This window comes from Dromiciops gliroides, chromosome 4 (genome assembly GCF_019393635.1).
Source record: "Dromiciops gliroides isolate mDroGli1 chromosome 4, mDroGli1.pri, whole genome shotgun sequence".
Classification (NCBI taxonomy): domain Eukaryota; kingdom Metazoa; phylum Chordata; class Mammalia; order Microbiotheria; family Microbiotheriidae; genus Dromiciops; species Dromiciops gliroides.
In genome coordinates, this window is record NC_057864.1 from 35664906 (window position 1) to 35681944 (window position 17039).

Sequence of the window (17039 nt, forward strand, 5' to 3'; positions counted from 1 at the left end):
TTGCGTGATCCAAGTTGGTATCTGGCCCAGGAGCTGCTCCTCGAACTGTTACCCAGTTGCCTGGGTAATTAGGAGAAAGAAAAGGCTGCCACTATTATGAGTCACAGCCCAAAGACTCTTCCTAAGCCTGGGAGGGTAGGGTGTGTGAGCCAACACCTATGAAAAGGATGCATGCATGTGATAAGCCTAAGCTTTGGTAAACTACCTGGATGCATTTCAGTTGCTAGAAGTTCAAATCCATTGTGTGGGAGGCAGTTGGTAAAATTCTACAACAAATAACTAGGGAGGCAGTGAGCTGTCCAAAAAAACTTGACCCAAAGAGAGGCTTTTATCTTGTGATGGCAAATACTCCATCTTCCAGAGCACTTCTTTACTGAAAGAAGTTCATGAAAGAAACCAGCCCCCCTGCCCCCTTGAAATCTTTCAATTTTACCGTTAAGCATTATGAAAGATTTGCTTTGAGGCCCAGAATTTAAACTTCTCACTTATATGGTGTGTAAATCTGGAACCCTATGAGTGACATTATGGGGCAATAGCTTTTTTGGGAAAAAACAACAACAACAGAACAGTACAAATTGGGGTGGAAGAAACTCTTCAAACTTTGGTTGATAAAAGGCTGTATAGATATAACAACACAGGAATGATGGATTAGGGTTTTTTAAAAAAATTATAATATATATAAAACAATCAGGTAAGAGTCATTTCCCTCAATTTTATTGGCATTGGCAGGGGTTCACAGAGGTTCTCCCAGGGTTCTAGGAAAGACCCTATGGATGGATATATTCCGAACACTAGCTCAAGAGCCCCTACTGGTGTGCTTCCCTTTAACTATAAGCCAGTAGACTTAGTTCTTTAGTAAAGGCATTTACACCGGAAAAAAAAGGGCATTTACATAGAAAAAAGACATTTACATAGAAAAAACCACTAGTTACAAAGCATTCCTTCCCAAAATATGGGGTATACTCTTCTACAAGTATACATCATATCCATGAGGGGAAGACTGGATACAAAATTAAAATAGAATGCTATTGAGACACATGTGTAGGCAGCACACAATTGAGGTCTTACAGTATAAATTTGTAGTGGACAGAGTCAGTATGGTTTGCATGATTTTCTCCATTTGTTCAGCAGTATGTGTGTAGGAGTGACTGTTGAGAGTAATCCTTGGCTGAGGTTTCAAAGGGTGTACATGGTTGATATGATGAAGGGGCTAGGTCTTTAAGAGAGGAAGACAGTATAGAATTATTTATTTATTTATTTATTTATTTTAGTGAGGCAACCGGGGCCAAGTGACCTGCCCAGGGTCACACAGCTAGTAAGTGTTAAGTGTCTGAGGCCGGATTTGAACTCAGGTACTCCTGACTCCAGGGCCGGTGCTCCATCCACTGCGCCATCCAGCTGCCCCAACAGTATAGAATTTAATTGGTTCACCAGGGGCTCAGCATAAGTAGAAGAGGAGATAGTGGCTAGTACAGCGGAGATGGTGTGGGAGAGAATTGAGGAGTCAAGGGACTGGAAGGCACAGTGTGGATAAAAGTAGGGTTTTGTAAGGGAAGGCAGAGGGAGATTGAAAAGCCAATCCATATGGTCTGATAAGAGGATTATAGAATTCTTGAATGTGGAGGTGGTTCATTTGTGGTTGACGGCAAGATCAGGGGTATGGCCATCTTTGTGTATGGCTGAGGATGGGTGGAGGAGGAGCTCATGGGAGATGAGTGGGTTGAGGAACTGAGTGGTTAGGGTAGTTGAGAGAGAATCAATATCTATGTTGAAATCCCCTAGTATGAGGCAGGAGTTGGGGAGGAAGTAAGGGGAGTTAACTGGGGGGTCTGTACACAACAGCTACCAGGATTTTAGTTGGGTGGTAGATGTGAAAATCATGAACCTCAAAGGAAGAGAAGTTACTGAGTGATGGAGGAAGGGGGGGAAACCCCTTCATTTGGAGGACCATTTTCAGCTCAAGTAGTATTGTGCTCTTTCAGCTAGTATAACAACCTTCGGCCTATGAAGGATCAAAGTTTATCCTCTTCAGCTCCCTCTAAGCTTTGTTACTATTTTTGTAGAAGGTGGGAGAAATCTAGCTTTTCCATTCAACAAGCCAATTCCCTGGATAAGGAACTACTCTTGTGTTGATCATTCCCAATCCATTCAACTGCTCTTCTAAGACTCCCTTCAGGGTCCACCTAAGATAAAGGCAGTAATATAGTCTTCGGCCTAGAGGAAATTTCACAATCTTTGCTGGCCCCTACTCTTGCAATAGGCCCTTCTAATGTTTATTTTGCATTTTCTCTTTACATTTCTTTCTTTCTTTCTTTCTTTCTTTCTTTCTTTCTTTCTTTCTTTCTTTCTTTCTTTCTTTCTTTCTTTCTTTCTTTCTTTCTTTCTTTCTTTCTTTCTTTTTTTTGAAGGGCAATTAGGGTTAAGTGACTTGCCTAGGGTCACACAGCTAGTGTCAAGCGTCTGAGGTTGGATTTGAACTCAGGTCCTCTTGAATCCTGGACTGGTGCTCTTTCCACTGCGCCACCTAGCAGCCTCAAAGGATGTTTTTTTATTTGTGGGAGACCAGGAAAAGTTTTTCTTGTGGTTCTAAGAGGGGTAGGTGAGGTGGAAACTCTGGATTTGAAAACTTTCCATTAAATGCAGGTCTGTAGCCTTGGTTTCCCGTTTTAGAGAATTGCCTGGGGAGACTGAGAGTTTAAGTGACTTGCCCAAGGCCACAGTGCTAATAGACGTCAGATTCTGGGCTTGATCCCAGGTTTCCTGACTTCAAGGTTGGCCTTCTATCTACTACTCACTGGGACTCTCCTTCACCCTTCAGTCTTCTCATCCTGGTACTTCCCATAACTCCCTGGGGCTTTCTTAGCCTGTTACATCCTTCCACTAAGCTAGGTCTCTTTTCTCATTGGTGAGCTCCTTCTGGGGCCTCTCCATTTTGGGAATGGGCTCAGTCCTTAATAAATGCTTATTGCCTGCCTTTCTGGGATTATCATTTTATTAATAACTGTCCAAAAGCAGAATAGACTAATTTGAGAAGTAGTGACTTCCTTATCAATGGAGGTCTTTGACTTCCCTTATTGGTTTGGCATGTTGTAGGAGGGATTCATGCTTCAGACAGAAAGGAATTGGACTTCTGAGGTCTCTTCTATCCACTATACCACATTGCCTCTCTTTCACACGGATATAATTTCATCAATAACTGCCCCGTTCTTCCTGCAGGGTACCTCTCCACACCACATCCCTTTCAGTTAGAATATAAGCTTCCTGTGGATAAAGCACTGGCCCTAGATTCAGGAGGACTTGAGTTCAAATCCGACCTCAGACTCTTGACACTTACTAGCTGTGTGACCCTGGGCAAGTCACTTAACTCTTATTGCCCCACAGAATTAAAAAAAATATTTATACACACACACACACACACAAGCTTCCTGAGGGCAGAGATTGTCTTTCTTTTTTCTTGTATTTGTATGGAACTTGCCATACAGAGCACACACTTCCTACATGCTTTGCCTTGCTTTGAACAGGCTTCTGTGGCAGTGGAGGTCTTCAGGGTCATCCCTATTCATCTGAAATGTTGCAGAAAGGATTTATTTATGCATCGGGTAGGAAGGGGTTGGACCTTCCAACTCTGGAGGCTCCTGGGATTCTTTCTCACTGGAGAATCAAACTTCCTTGGGTAAGGATGAAACTCTAAACTCCAAATGTCACCCACATGTAAGGCTTTGCCAACCTGTCTCCCCTTTTTACTCAAGTGTTTCCTTCTCAAGCTCCCATATGAGCTCAGGGATCATTCCATTTCTGTCTGTCCCTCTCTCTTTCCCTCTCTCAGCACAGTGCTTGGCACCTACTAGGTGCTTTAAAAAAAGTACCTGCCGATTGATGGAGCCCCGCCCCTTTGTCTTCAGAAGTCCCGCGGGCCAACCTCAAGGTAGGCAATCCAGAGCCACACAGATTCGGTTCCTCTGTTTTGCCTTTTGCTTAGTGGCTAAAGAGCTGGGAAACTTTCCCTAGAAGCATCACCGCCCCCTCTCTTAACTTCCACCCCTCCCCTCCCGGGCCCCGACTTCGTCTCTGGGGGTGAGTGGGTTGGGCAAGGCTGCTACTGAGGCAGGAAGATTCTTTATTCCAGTTCAATCCTGAAGGCTGAAGGTATAAATGCCCCCCCCCCCCCGCCCCAAACTGTCTGCAGTTCGGAAGGACCCGGCGTGTGTAAACGTATCGGATGGGAGCCGGTGTGGATCAAGCGTGGGCAAGAGCGTGGGGCTGCCTCGGGGGAGACCCGGGCCGGTGAATCCAATGGTGCAGGCGGTTGGGAGTGTGGGAGCAGGAAAACATGCATCCCAAAGCAAGCAAAAGTTGTAGCCAAAGTTTGGAGGAACAGCCACCACGTCCTTTCCCTCGCCTGTCTCTGCCCCCCACTCCAGGGCCAGGGCTGACTCTCCTTGGGTCCGTCCTCCCCTGAGCAGGCTGCGGGCGCGCTCCCTGGGAGCTCATCCATCTGCTCGGGAGGAAGAGGGGGAGGAGAGAAGAGGCGGGGAGGAGGGAGGAGGCAGGAGAGAGGAGGAGCCCCCGTCCCCCTTCGGAGGAGGAGCCCCCGTCCCCTCTCGGAGGAGGAGCGCCCTTCCCCCCCACCCCGCGCTCTGATTGAGGTGGCGTGTCCCCGCCCGGGCTTGTGCGCTCGGCTCAGCCCCGATGGGGGGACTCGGAGGCTGCGGGGCAGCTGGCGAGGGGCGCTTCTGTGCGCGTGAGGAGTGAAGCGGGGGCAGCGGCCGGTCCAGAGCCCTTCTTCCTGCGCGATTCCCGCGGCTCCCTCTAGGAGGTGAGCGTCCCCAGGCTTGGGCCGGTGGCGTTGTAGGGCTTCGCTGGGAGCGGGCTGCAAGAGGCTCCGATCCGCTCGGGCTCCGCGATCCGCTCGGGCTCCGCGATCCGCTCGGGCTCCGCGGCGCAGCAGCTCCCGGGACTGCCTTTGACAGATCGGTTCCGAGGTACGTCTCCCCCAGGCCCCCTCCCCATCCTGCGGCTGCTCGGTTCTGGGGGCTCAGCGCTGAGGCGCGCGCGCCCCTTCCTTCTCCAGCACCCCGATCTCTTCCTCTCAGCTGGCGAAGGAGCCCCGCCGGTCCCGCAGTGCCAGGCGCGTGCTTGCTTCGGGATGCAAAGTCTCCCGACCCCCCTAACTGCCTGCACCTTTGGCGTCCGGGTCCTGGATGTCTCCCGAGGCAGCCCCACGCGCTGAGCCCACACTTGACCCACACTCAGTGCCATCGGATGTGTTTACGCACGTCGGGGTCCTTCCGAACTTGCACGAGTGACTGGGAGACCTCGGGGCTTCTGCGTAGCTGGACTGCGATAGGAGCCGGACGCAGCTGCTAGCTGGCGGCTGCAGTTTGCTTGGGGGTGGATGGCCCGGGGCTGGGGGTGCAGGCTTGCTCCTTCCATCCAAGCTCAGCTCTCACTTTTCCTCTCTGCGGTTCTCCCCGACTCCCCGCGGGGGAGCTGGCCACTGCCTCCAGGGAGCATGACTCCGCGGATGGGAGAAGCTTGTTGTGGGTTCGCGCTTAATTGACATTGGATCCTCTGCCCTTTCCGCTTGAGCTGCTCAACTTCATGGGTCTCCCGGGCTGACTTTTGGTGAACTCTGGGGTCTCCCCCCGCCTTTGATTACTCCTCTTTCCTTTCCGAGGGCATCATTCTGGACGTTATTAGCTGTCATTTCCCCCGTCACTTCTGATGTTTGCCTTGTTGTTTCATCAGTTCTGTGCCCTTGATCAATTCGATCAGCTCAGATTTGGAAGCAATTAGGATATGGCGTTAGAAGAGGGCTCACATGGCTTCCAGGTCCTCATGCTTAAGAGACTCTAGCTCTCTTCTGTGTGGAGCCAATCATTTAGGAAGAGTGGAACCTCTGTATTTAGTGTACATAAAGTTCGCTGTAAAATAAGGTTCATTTCCACCTAGTTTCCAGGACAGTTGTAGTTAGTGCCTCCCACAAAGGAAAGGAATCCCATCTTCCGAATGTCATTTATGTAGGACTAGAAAGTAAAATAAATAACAGCAATAATAGTACATTCATGTGGCACTCCAAGGTTTGCAAAATGTTTGGCAAGGACATGACAAAAGTCTGGATAGCACTTTTTTTTTTTTAAAGGTCTCTTGTTATCCCCAACCTGATGGCGTTGTTGAGATTTTTGGCTGCAACCAACTTTGGGGTGAACATAGTTCTGGGGTTAAGTATCGATAATTAATAGTACAGCATCAGTACAATAGTATATCCTAATGTGTATCGCAAAGATAGTTCATACAGCTTGGTTATCATTTGGTTTCCCATTTAAAATCGTAATTCTTAAAGCTAGATGGGGTACCTGGGACTTTGCCTTTATGGAACAATTAAAAAGTAGTTACAGTTTTTAGGTGAGGTACTCCTGGTAGGATCAGAGCAGCACCCTTGGGTAACTCTGTCTTGACCCACTCAGAACAATATGGGCAAACTGATAATAAGATGAATTCTCTTTACTTTTCCTTATTAATGTGGTTTTAATAATTAGTACCTTTCATCGGTTCTCCAGACATTGTTGATCAGCGTTTTGGCTTCCTTAGGAAACAGCTTGAGGTTGGCACAAGAGGCAGGGAAATAATTCTTACCCCCTTATGGGCTATTAAAATAAAATTGATTTCATGCCTTTGTGTTAGCAACATCCTTTCGCCCATGTCTCTTAGAGTCTTAGCTTTTGGCATTCATTCTGCATTGTTTAGTATTTCAAGGTTTCAGCATTTTTCCCCCCTTTAGTTTGAGTCTTTGTCATTTGTCAGTCTTAATTTTTCCTGTTTTGATGGGATCTGAAATTCACCAGGCAGTCTTTAAAAAAAAACAAAACAAAAATCAAACAATACAAAACCCAGCAACTGTAGCTTCATTGACAATCATCTTGTAAAGCAAGTTTCCCACCTCCCTACCCCCAAACCAGACTTATTTGTGGAGCAACCCCAAAGCTAAACTCTGGGGGATTGTGATTGTTATGTTGAATGAAATCCAGCAGGGGGAGTATAATACACTCCAGATGTATATGAGGTGTAGAAACTAATTATTACTGGGTATTAAACGTCTCAAAAGCTAAAAATTATGGGACTTTATCTCATGGCTAATAGAAGGTTGCTTTATGTACCTACATAAAAAGTCAAAGTCAAGGATAAAGGGTCTACGGCTTCAAACCTTACTGAAAGAGGACAATAAGCACTTTCAGGGCAGGCATTATTATCTAAAAACATACATTTTTATTGCTATCTTTTGTTTTTACAACCCCTACATTTCCTCTTGTAGTCATCCCTTATAACAAAGAATGTATTATATCTTCGTACATATTGATTACACTGTCAGTACTTCTAGTGACCTAAGGTACAATAGAATAATAATTATTGTTATTAATACTTAATAATAGCTGATATTTATATAGTGCCAGGCACTTTTCTAAATACTTTACAGATATCTCATTTGATCCTCACAACAGCTCTGGGAAGTAGGTGCTATTCTCATTTTCCAGATGAGGAAACTGAGATAAATGGAGATTAGGTAATTTGCCCAAGGTCACACAGCTGGTGTCTGAGGTAAGATTTGAATTCAGATTTTTTTTGACTCCATACCCAGCTCTTTAACCATTGCACCTCCTAGCCATTTCTATAACAAAATAAAAGGTGTTGTTTTAGTCAATAGGTGCTTTTATTAAAAAAAAAGTTATGTGTAAATAGACCCAGAGTTGTGATTTCATTGTTACTGTGAATTCTTGGTGAGGAAACTATTATAATCAATGCAAATGTGCCATTTATGTCTTAAGAGAATTGCCCGTGGGCATCGAGTAGTTAAGTAACTTGCCCAGCTTCACTTTGCCAGTGTTATGTGTCACCATGGGACTCGAATCCTTGCTGATTCTGGTACTCTATCCCAGGCTGCACATGGAAGTGAATTTCTCTAACTGCAGTCATGGCTTAAATACACGAGGGGCGTTTCTGCTCCAAAGGAATCTTATTACAAATCCTTTTGTAAAGCAAACGTCATCATTCATGTAAATCCCGATGTTCATATGTTAGGTAATGTGAGATACAGCCGTAATTCCCAATGCTTATCCTAGGTCACATTCGAAATGTTGGCAAATCCCATTATTATTTATAATGATCTCTAAAGAATTCACAGCAGGCATATTCCAACTGAGCTGACTACGGGAAAGTCACAGCCAGGAGAGGGTAGAGGGTGTGTGTGTGTGTGTGTGTGTGTGTGTGTTTGAGCTCGAGTGCCTGCATGCCTGTACACAGAGCTTCAGTAATTCAAGGATGTGGCTCATGTAGATCACAGCCCTTCTACTCCTTAGTTGACTATCTTCATGAATTCTGTGGCCAGAAAGGGGAAAAAAAAGCTATCATTTAGTGACTAACCCTCCAGTAGTGAGCCTTCTGACACTTAGCTAAGCTGGTTGGCTCATTGAAAGATAATAGGAATTTTATTGTTGTTGTTGAGTTGTATTTGACTCTTCTGTGACCCCATTTGGAGTTTTCTTGGCAAAGATACTGGAGTGGTTTGCCATTTCCTTTTCCAGCTCTTTTGACAGATGATGAAACTGAGGCAAACAGAGTTAAGTAACATGCCCAGGGTCACACAGGTAGTAAGAGTCTGAGGCTGGATTTGAATGAAGATCTTCCTGACTCTAGTCCTGGTACACTAGCCACAGCACCACTTAGCTGACCAATGCCATTATTATTGTCTTTTCTAAAGCTGTATCAAGAAATACCAAGGATAACGTTAATCTCTTTGAAAATATGCAGAAATTAGACTCCTAGGGGGTACATTGCATGGATTGTCTGATCTTGAGTCAGGAAGAACTGAGTTTGAATCTTCCCTCAGACACTTAATTAGCAGTGTGATTTGGGAAGGTCACCTAACGCATCTGAGCCTGGGCTCCTTCCATGTAAAATGGGGATAACACTTGAACCTACCTTAGTCTTCAATATGTCTGTATGCATGTGCATAGATATGTATGTACATATATGTCCATCACTCCCTCCTTCCTTGCTTCTCTCTTCTCCTTCTCCTTCTCCTCCTCCTCCTTTCTGTCTTTGTCTGTTTCTGTCTGTCTCTGTCTCTCTCTGTGTCTGTGTCTGTGTCTCTCTGTCTGTCTGTCTCTCTCTCAATACCTGGCTACAGTTTTCTAGGCTGCTCTTCTCACTTCTTTCTGAGATTCCCAATTGCTTTTGAGTTTGATTTATCCACCAGGTAAAACCCAAGTGGCCAGGACTTCCACTAGGAATATGCATTAAGAACAACCAAATCAGTTTCTTCTCTTTCCAAAGCTGTCTTAGGCTCACAATTTAAAAACAGAATTTTGTTAGGGGTTCAACGTTCACAAAGGCTTAGTTAACCAGAGTAGTTTAACTTGCCAATAGGGCTCAGGATTCCTTACTGAGCTTGAAGATCTAGTGGCTTTCTTTGCTTTCTTTCCCCATGCTATTGTGGGGAAGGTGGGGTGGGCGTGTTGAGGGAGATCAGTGCAGGAACCTGGCCTGGCCGGGATGCTTGAAGGAGAAATGAAGAAACTGATCCTCCCACTTGCTGGGAGATACCTAAGGGCTTAATCTAACTCTTCTGACAAGCCGGCTTGGTTGTATCTTGTAAAAGGGAGGTGTTAATTAGCCAATTTTACAAGGTAAGTAGCTTTGACTGCCTACATTTTTGAGGGCAGAGTTTAGGTCTACGAGCTGAGGGAGGAAGATTTAAACATCTCCTACATGGGCTGGGAAGTGATTGGCCTTGACTTCTTTAGGACCAAAGTGATTACCAATTTCCAGGCATCATAAATCAAGGGAAGGTTCAGAATTTTAGTTTAAACACACTAGACAGGTCAGCTGGAAAACTCAAGTATTCCTGTTAGGCATTAGCAACACTACACTAATATTTTTGCCCAAGAATAACTTCTGATTTCTTTTTCTTTTTTTTTTTTTTTTGGGTGGGGCAATGAGGGGTAAGTGACTTGCCCAGGGTCACATAACTAGTAAGTGTCAAGTGTCTGAGGCTGGATTTGAACTCTCGCCCTCCTGAATCCAGGGCTGGTGCTTTATCCACTGCACCACCTAGTTGCCCCTTGCTGATTTCCGATCAATAAAGAACTCGAGGATATATTTTGAAATCATAGCTTGGCCCTACTCCTTGCATGTTGTTGGATTGGGCAATCACCAGTTTTAATCTCATTAGTTATTGGGAATCCTTTTTTTCCCCAAGATATCTTTAACAATTAGGTTTTTTTTTCTTTCTTGAAATTCTTTGATATTTGTCCACCAGAAGGGTTGTTGTTGTTGTTGTTTTTTAATTTTGGATGGAGGAAACATCACTTTCATCCAAACTGGTCAAGAGGGCAGACCACATACACACACTCACACAGTTTGGTATATAAATTCATTCCACTCAAGGCTGCAGATAGGTTGTTAATTTTGAAAATAAGAATAAGGGGCAGCTAGGTGGTGCAGTGGATGAAGCACTGGCCCTGGATTCAGGAGGACTATGAGTTCAAATCTGGCCTCAGACACTTGACACTTACTAGCTGTGTGACCCTGGGCAAGTCACTTAACCCCCATTGCCCTGCAAAAAAAAAAAAAAAGAATAGAGAAAAGCAGTGTGCTGATGCTACAGATGTGGGATGCTGTGTGCACTTTCAGATGAAGTTCCTGTATTATTAGTTAACAGTTTGGACTTTGTTACAAGAGATCTCTTATGAAGCTGGAGTGATCTGTAAATATTCATAAAATAAAAACCAAAACAGACCAATAAAACTCAGATAGTGGGGGGGAAATCATTGGAAAAAAATTGGAAAATTCTTTTTAAGATTGCTAAGTAGGGATAGCTAGGTGGCAGATAGATCACTGGCCCTGGAGTCAGGAGGACCTGAGTTCAAATATGGCCTCAGACACTTAACACTTAACTAGCTGTGTGACCCTGGGCAAGTCACTTAACCCCAATTGCCTTGCCAACAAAACAAAAAAAAGATTGCTAAGTACCTTTTTAACTGTGTCTAACGAATGAGACTGAACAACTTTTTAGGTATTTGCAATTTCCAAGCTGCAGAATCCCAAGATGACCATAGGGTGATCCTTTATTTAGTTCCAGTGTGGAAAAAGAAATACTTCTGCCTGCCTGGGACAAATTCAGAGGTGCTTTTATGACCTTGGGAAGGAGCAGGGCCACTTATCCTGGGGCTGGTCACCAAGATGGAAAGACAGAATTATTTTGATTTCCTAACCACATCTTGACACACTCAGTGAGAGAATCACTCCCAGAACCAGAGCCTTGCCCATATGATGGGATGCTCCTCATGATTTCTTTTGAGAGTTGAGCTTTTGACTCTGGAGGTCTCTAAGGCACAGACATGCATCTATATCTTGGTCACTCTCCAGTTCTAGATTTCTTGTTTTCTTTTTGATTAGAGAGCTCCCTTTAATGACTTGGCCTGTTTATTTTTTTAAAGGACTCTGAAAATTTTATTTTCACTTAAATGTGAAGTCCTAGCTAAAGATTTAAAACCATTTAAAAAAAAATCACGACCTAGGTCAGTAATTTTGATCACTGCCAAACAGAAAGAGAAATTAAAGTGAATAACCATCAGTCATTTCTGAGGAAGGCCCCTGGGCTCCACTTGGGACATTTTCTGCATCTTGGAGTAGTGTACAGCTCACTTGCTTAAGAAACATTCAAAAGAAAAAATGTTTTTGGCAAGAATGTTTGTATTTATGTTTCTTTTATGCTGAAAACTCCTTAAATGACCTTAAACATTTTTTAGTAGTTATAAATAATAGGTAGTGACAACATGGCAGAGTAGATAGCCAACCTCTGCACCATGTAACCTGGGTTCAAATCCTGCCTCTGATTTGGACTTGCTGGCTGTGGTACTGTGTTCAAATCACTTCTCAGTGGTCTGCCTTCTCTAGGGCAGGGGAGAGAGAAGAAAAAAAAGGAAATGTATATGATCTCTTTATTATATGTTTAAAAAGGAATGTATTGGCTGTTTCATGAGCAAACAACTTTTTTCTACTATGTTATATAAATGTTTTTTTGTTTTATAAATTAAAAGTAAAATAATTAAAAAAAAAAAGAAAAAAGACGTTAAGTTGTAGACCAATCGTCATTGGTCGAGGGAATTTTCTCATCTGACAGTTCCCTATACGAATGAAATTACAGCTCTGGTCACTATCCCTTAAATGTGGAATATAGTTTATTGTGATTAAGTAGTGTGAGATAGTTTAATAACAATTATATTCCACAATCCATGCCCAAGTGCTGTGTTTCTATGTGCCCTAACTCTTATTTTTGGTCTTCCTAGTATGTTTATGGATGTTTTACAAATATCTCATTTGATCCTCATAACAACCCTGAGAGGTAGGTTCCATTATTATCTCCATTTTATAGTTGAGGAGCCTTGGGCAAACGGGTTAAGAGACTTGCCCAAGTTCACATAGCTAGCAAATCTGCCTTCCAATACTTTTATCTCCAGGATTTGGCACATAGTAGATTCCTTTTTTTTATTTTTGGCAGGGCAGTGAGGGTTAAGTGACTTACCCAGGGTCACACAGCTAGCAAGTGTCAAGTATCTGAGGCTGGATTTTGAACTCAGGTCCTCCTGAATCCCAGACCTCCCCCTTAGCCCCTGTGCCACCTAGCTGCCCCCACATAGTAGATTCTTAATAAATACTTGATTAATTTTTTTTCTTATTTTATTACTAATTTATTTTGAACATTATTTTCTTTTTAAATTTTGAGTTCTAGATTCTCCCCCTCCCTTCCATCCTTCCTTCACCCACTGAGAAAGCAAACAATATATCAATTATACATGTGAAATTATGCCAAACACATCCATATTAGGTGTATTGCAAAAAAAAGCAAAAAAAAAATAGAGCAGGAAACTACAATTTGCATTTGGAGTCCATCATTTCTCTTTCTGGAGGTGAGTAGCATATTTTTCATTATAAATGCTTTGGAATTGTCTTAGATAATTGTATTGATCAAAGTTGTCATGTCTTTCACACGTGATCACTATTACAACATCACCATGCACAATGTCCTCCTGATTCTTCTCATTTCATTTTGCATCAGTTCATATAGGTCTTGCCATGTTTTTCCGAAACCATTCCCCCCTCCTCATTTCTTATAGCACAATAGAACTCCTTCACTATCATATACCACAACTTGTTCAGGATTAAAGCATCCCCTTCAATTTCCAATTCTTTGCTACCACAAAAAAGAGCTGCTATAAAGATTTTTTTGTCTTTGTCTTTTTCTTTGATTTCTTTGGATTACAGACCTAGTAGTGGTATGGCTGGATCAAAGGGTATACATAGTTTTATAGCCCTTTGGGCATAGTTCCAAATGTTTTCCAGAATAGTTATACCAGTTTACTTACTTTAACAACAGTTAATTAGCATAGCTATTTTCCCTCATCTCCTCTACCATTGTCATTTCTGATAGGTATAAGGTGGTACCTCAGAGTTGTTTTAATTTGCCTTTCTCTAATCAATAGTGATTTAGAGCTTTTTTAAAAATCACGACTAGAGATAGCCTCAATTTCTTCTTTTGACAACTGCCTGTTTATCTCCTTTGACCATTTATTAATTGGGGAATGGCACTTACTTTTTAAATTTTTGATAGGGCAATGAGACTTAAGTGACTTGCCCAGGGTCACACAGCTAGTAAGTATCAAGTGTCTGAGGTCAGATTTGAACTCAGTTCCCCCTGAATCCAGGGCCAGTGCTTTATCTACTGTGCCACCTAGCTGCCCCCAGCACGCACTTTTATAAATTTGAATCAGTTCCTGATATATTTGAGAAATGAGGCCTTTACCAGAGAAAGTTGCTGTAAATTAAAAAAATATATATTATTTTATTGTCTGTGGTATCTTTTAGCAAAACGTAGTTTCCCTGATTATCTCCTTTAATTAGGTCTATTTTGAAATTTTTGCTTTTACTTTGTCTGAGATCATGATTGCTACCCGTCAGCAGAAGTATATTAGATTCTGCTCCACCCCTTTATTTTAACTCTGTGTGTGTCTTTTTGTTTCAAGTGTGTCCCTAAGCAACAGGTTGTTGGACTCTGGTTTCTGATCCATTCTGCTATGTGCTTCTGTTTTATGGGTGGTTTATCCCATTTAATCACAGTTATGATTACTAACTGTGTACTTCCTTTCATCCTGTTTTCTTCTGTTTATCCCTCTCTCTTTCTCTCTGTCCTAATAATGATAAAGTTCTTAGGAGTTACAGATATCATCTTCCCATATAGGAATATAAACAATTTTACTTTATTGAGTCCCTTATGATTACTCTTTCATGTTTAACTTTTTATGCTTCTCTTGAATTTTCTGTTTGAATGTTGAATTTTCTATTCAGCTCTGGTCTTTTCATCAGGAATGCTTGTAAGTCCTCTATTTCATTAAATATCCATTTCCCCCTGAAGAATTATACTCAGGTTTGCTGGATAGGTGATTCTTTTTTTTTCTTTTTTGCAGGGCAAGGGGGGTTAAGTGACTTGCCCAGGGTCACACAGCTAGTAAGTGTCAATTGTTTGAGTCTAGATTTGAACTCAGGTCCTCTTGAATCCAGGACTGGTGCTTTATCCACTGCACTACCTAGCTGCCCCCTGGATAGGTGATTCTTGATTGTAATTCTAGCTCCTTTGCCTTCTGGAATAGCATATTTAAGTCTTCCACTATTTTACCATGGAAGCTGCTAAATATTGTGTGATCCTGATTGTAGGTCTATGATATTTGGATTGTTTACTTCTGTCAGCTTGCAGTATTTTCTCCTTGACCTGGGAACTCTGGAATTAGATTATAATATTCCTGGGAGTTTTCATTTTGGGATCTCTTTCAGGAGATAATTGGTGGAGTCTTTCAATGTTTATTTTATCTCTGAATCTAAGATATCAGCTTAGTTTTCCTTTATAATTTCTTGAAACATGATGTCTAGGCTCTTTATATGATCATGGTTTTCAGGTAGTCCAATAATTCTTAAATTATCTCAATCTGTTTTCCAGGCCAGTTATTTTTCCAAAGATGTATTTCACATTTTTTCTAGTTAATTTTTTTATTTTATTGTTTCTTGAAGTCTCATGGAGTGATTAGCTCCTGCTTGCCCAATTTTAATTTTTTAAAAGTAATAAATATTTTTATTCATAGTTTTGAGTTCCAATTTTTATCCCTCCTTCCCTCCCTTTCCTCCCCCTTCCCTGGGTCAGTAAGCAATCAGATATGGGTTATACATGTACAATTATGTAAAACATTACCATATTAGTTATTTAGTCCAAGAAAACTTGAATAAAAGAAAAAAATAGCATGCTTTTGTTTGTGTTCCATCAATATCAGTTCTTTCTTTGGAGGTAGATAGTGTGTTTCATCAATAGTCCTTTGGGATTGTCTTGGATCATTGTATTGTTTGGAATAGTTAGGTCATTCACAGTTCTTCATCAAACAATATTGTCTCTGTGCACAATGTTCTTTTGGTTCTGCTTGCTTCACTATATATTAGTTCATACACCAATTAAAATTTTTTTTTTTGTAGGGCAATGAGTGTTAAGTGACTTCCCCAGGGTCACACGGCTAGTAAGTGTCAAGTGTCTGAGACTGGTCTGAATCCAGGGCTAGTGCTCTATCCACTGTGTCACCTAGCTGCCCCAATTCTTATCTTTTTAAAAAAACTCTTCCAGGAATTCTTAATTTTTAATTTTTTTTTAAATTTTTTTTTTTATTTTTTGCGGGGCAATGGGGGTTAAGTGACTTGCCCAAGGCCACACAGCTAGTAAGTGTCTGAGGCCGGATTTGAACTCAGGTACTCCTGAATCCAGGGCCGGTGCTTTATCCACTGTGCTACCTAGCTGCCCCCTTCTTCCAGGAATTCTTACTGGCCTTGGTTCCAATTAGCATTTTAATTTGAAGCATTGCTTATAGCTGTTTTCACTTTGTTGTCTTCCTCTAAGTCTGTATCTTAGACTTCCTTGCCAACATACTCACTTTTTATCATCAAGTTCATTGTTGTTGGTGTTTGCTTATTTTCTCAGCCTAATTTCTTGACTTTGAACTTTATGTTAAAGTTGGGCTCTGCTCCCCTGGGGATGGGGAGGCACTATGCCAAGCTTCAGGCTTTTTCATGCTGCTATTTTCTAGGGTGGAGGATCTACAAATTTTTGGTGCTTTTAAGGCAGTATTATCTGGGGACAGTTGTGGTCACTGTTTTCCTGGTGTGGGCTCTGGTCTTTACCCAGGAAGGCCCCTGCTCCCCTGCAGTATTAGTATTCATTTCCAGCCTGGAACTATGATCCAGAACTGCTTATGGGCAATGGAGTTGCCAGTCAGCACTAGCTGTACCCAGTGCCAGCAAAGGGTCCCAGCAATCTCTTTTTGACCAGTTGTCTAACTGTCTCTGGACAAAGAACTCCCAAAGCTGCTGTTGCTGCTGTACCAGCTGCCCCCAAGGCTTACCACTGGTTCTCCTGCCTTGCTCTGGGCCTGTGCCCACCTTGATTTTATAGACCTCTCCTGCAGACCTCCTAAGTTGTTTTACGCTGGAAAAATGTCTCTCTCTGAACCTTTGTTGGCTTTGCTGCACTAAAATTTAATTTGAGGAATTATTTTAAAGTTGTTTGGATGGGAATGTTGGAAGAATCCAGTGGGGTCCTGACCTGTATTTCCAATACTTGTTAATTGATTGAAGATTCTCTAGGGTAATAGGGGGAGGACATTAGGAAACCAGATGGACGTTAATTTAGGAAACCCTTCTTTCTGTCGGTTGATGGAATGTCACTGGTAGCAGTGGGATTGTGGTAGGTAGATGAGTGATCTGCTATAGGTGGAGCTTGGGTTTGAGGGGAGAAAAACATTTGTGCGTCTGCTTTGGTGAAGACTAGTTCATTGCATTGGTCCATGCTGAAGGTCATGTTTCTGAGTGTAAGATTACAAGTTCACTATTTGCAGAGCAGATGTATGAGTGGGTTGGCTCCTCCCCAAAATGAACTTTTTCTAAACAAACCT

General features: G+C 42.5%; 1 protein-coding gene across 1 annotated transcript in view; it reads left to right on the plus strand.

The window, feature by feature from the left end:
- The first annotated feature begins 4636 nt into the window (after window positions 1-4636).
- The window catches only part of TGFBR3 (transforming growth factor beta receptor 3), a 237697-nt gene continuing 225294 nt past the window's right edge, over window positions 4637-17039 (plus strand). The window contains exon 1 of the mRNA XM_043963893.1: window positions 4637-4982. The gene's annotated coding sequence lies outside the window, so the exon portion shown is untranslated. The remainder of the gene's footprint in view (window positions 4983-17039) is intronic.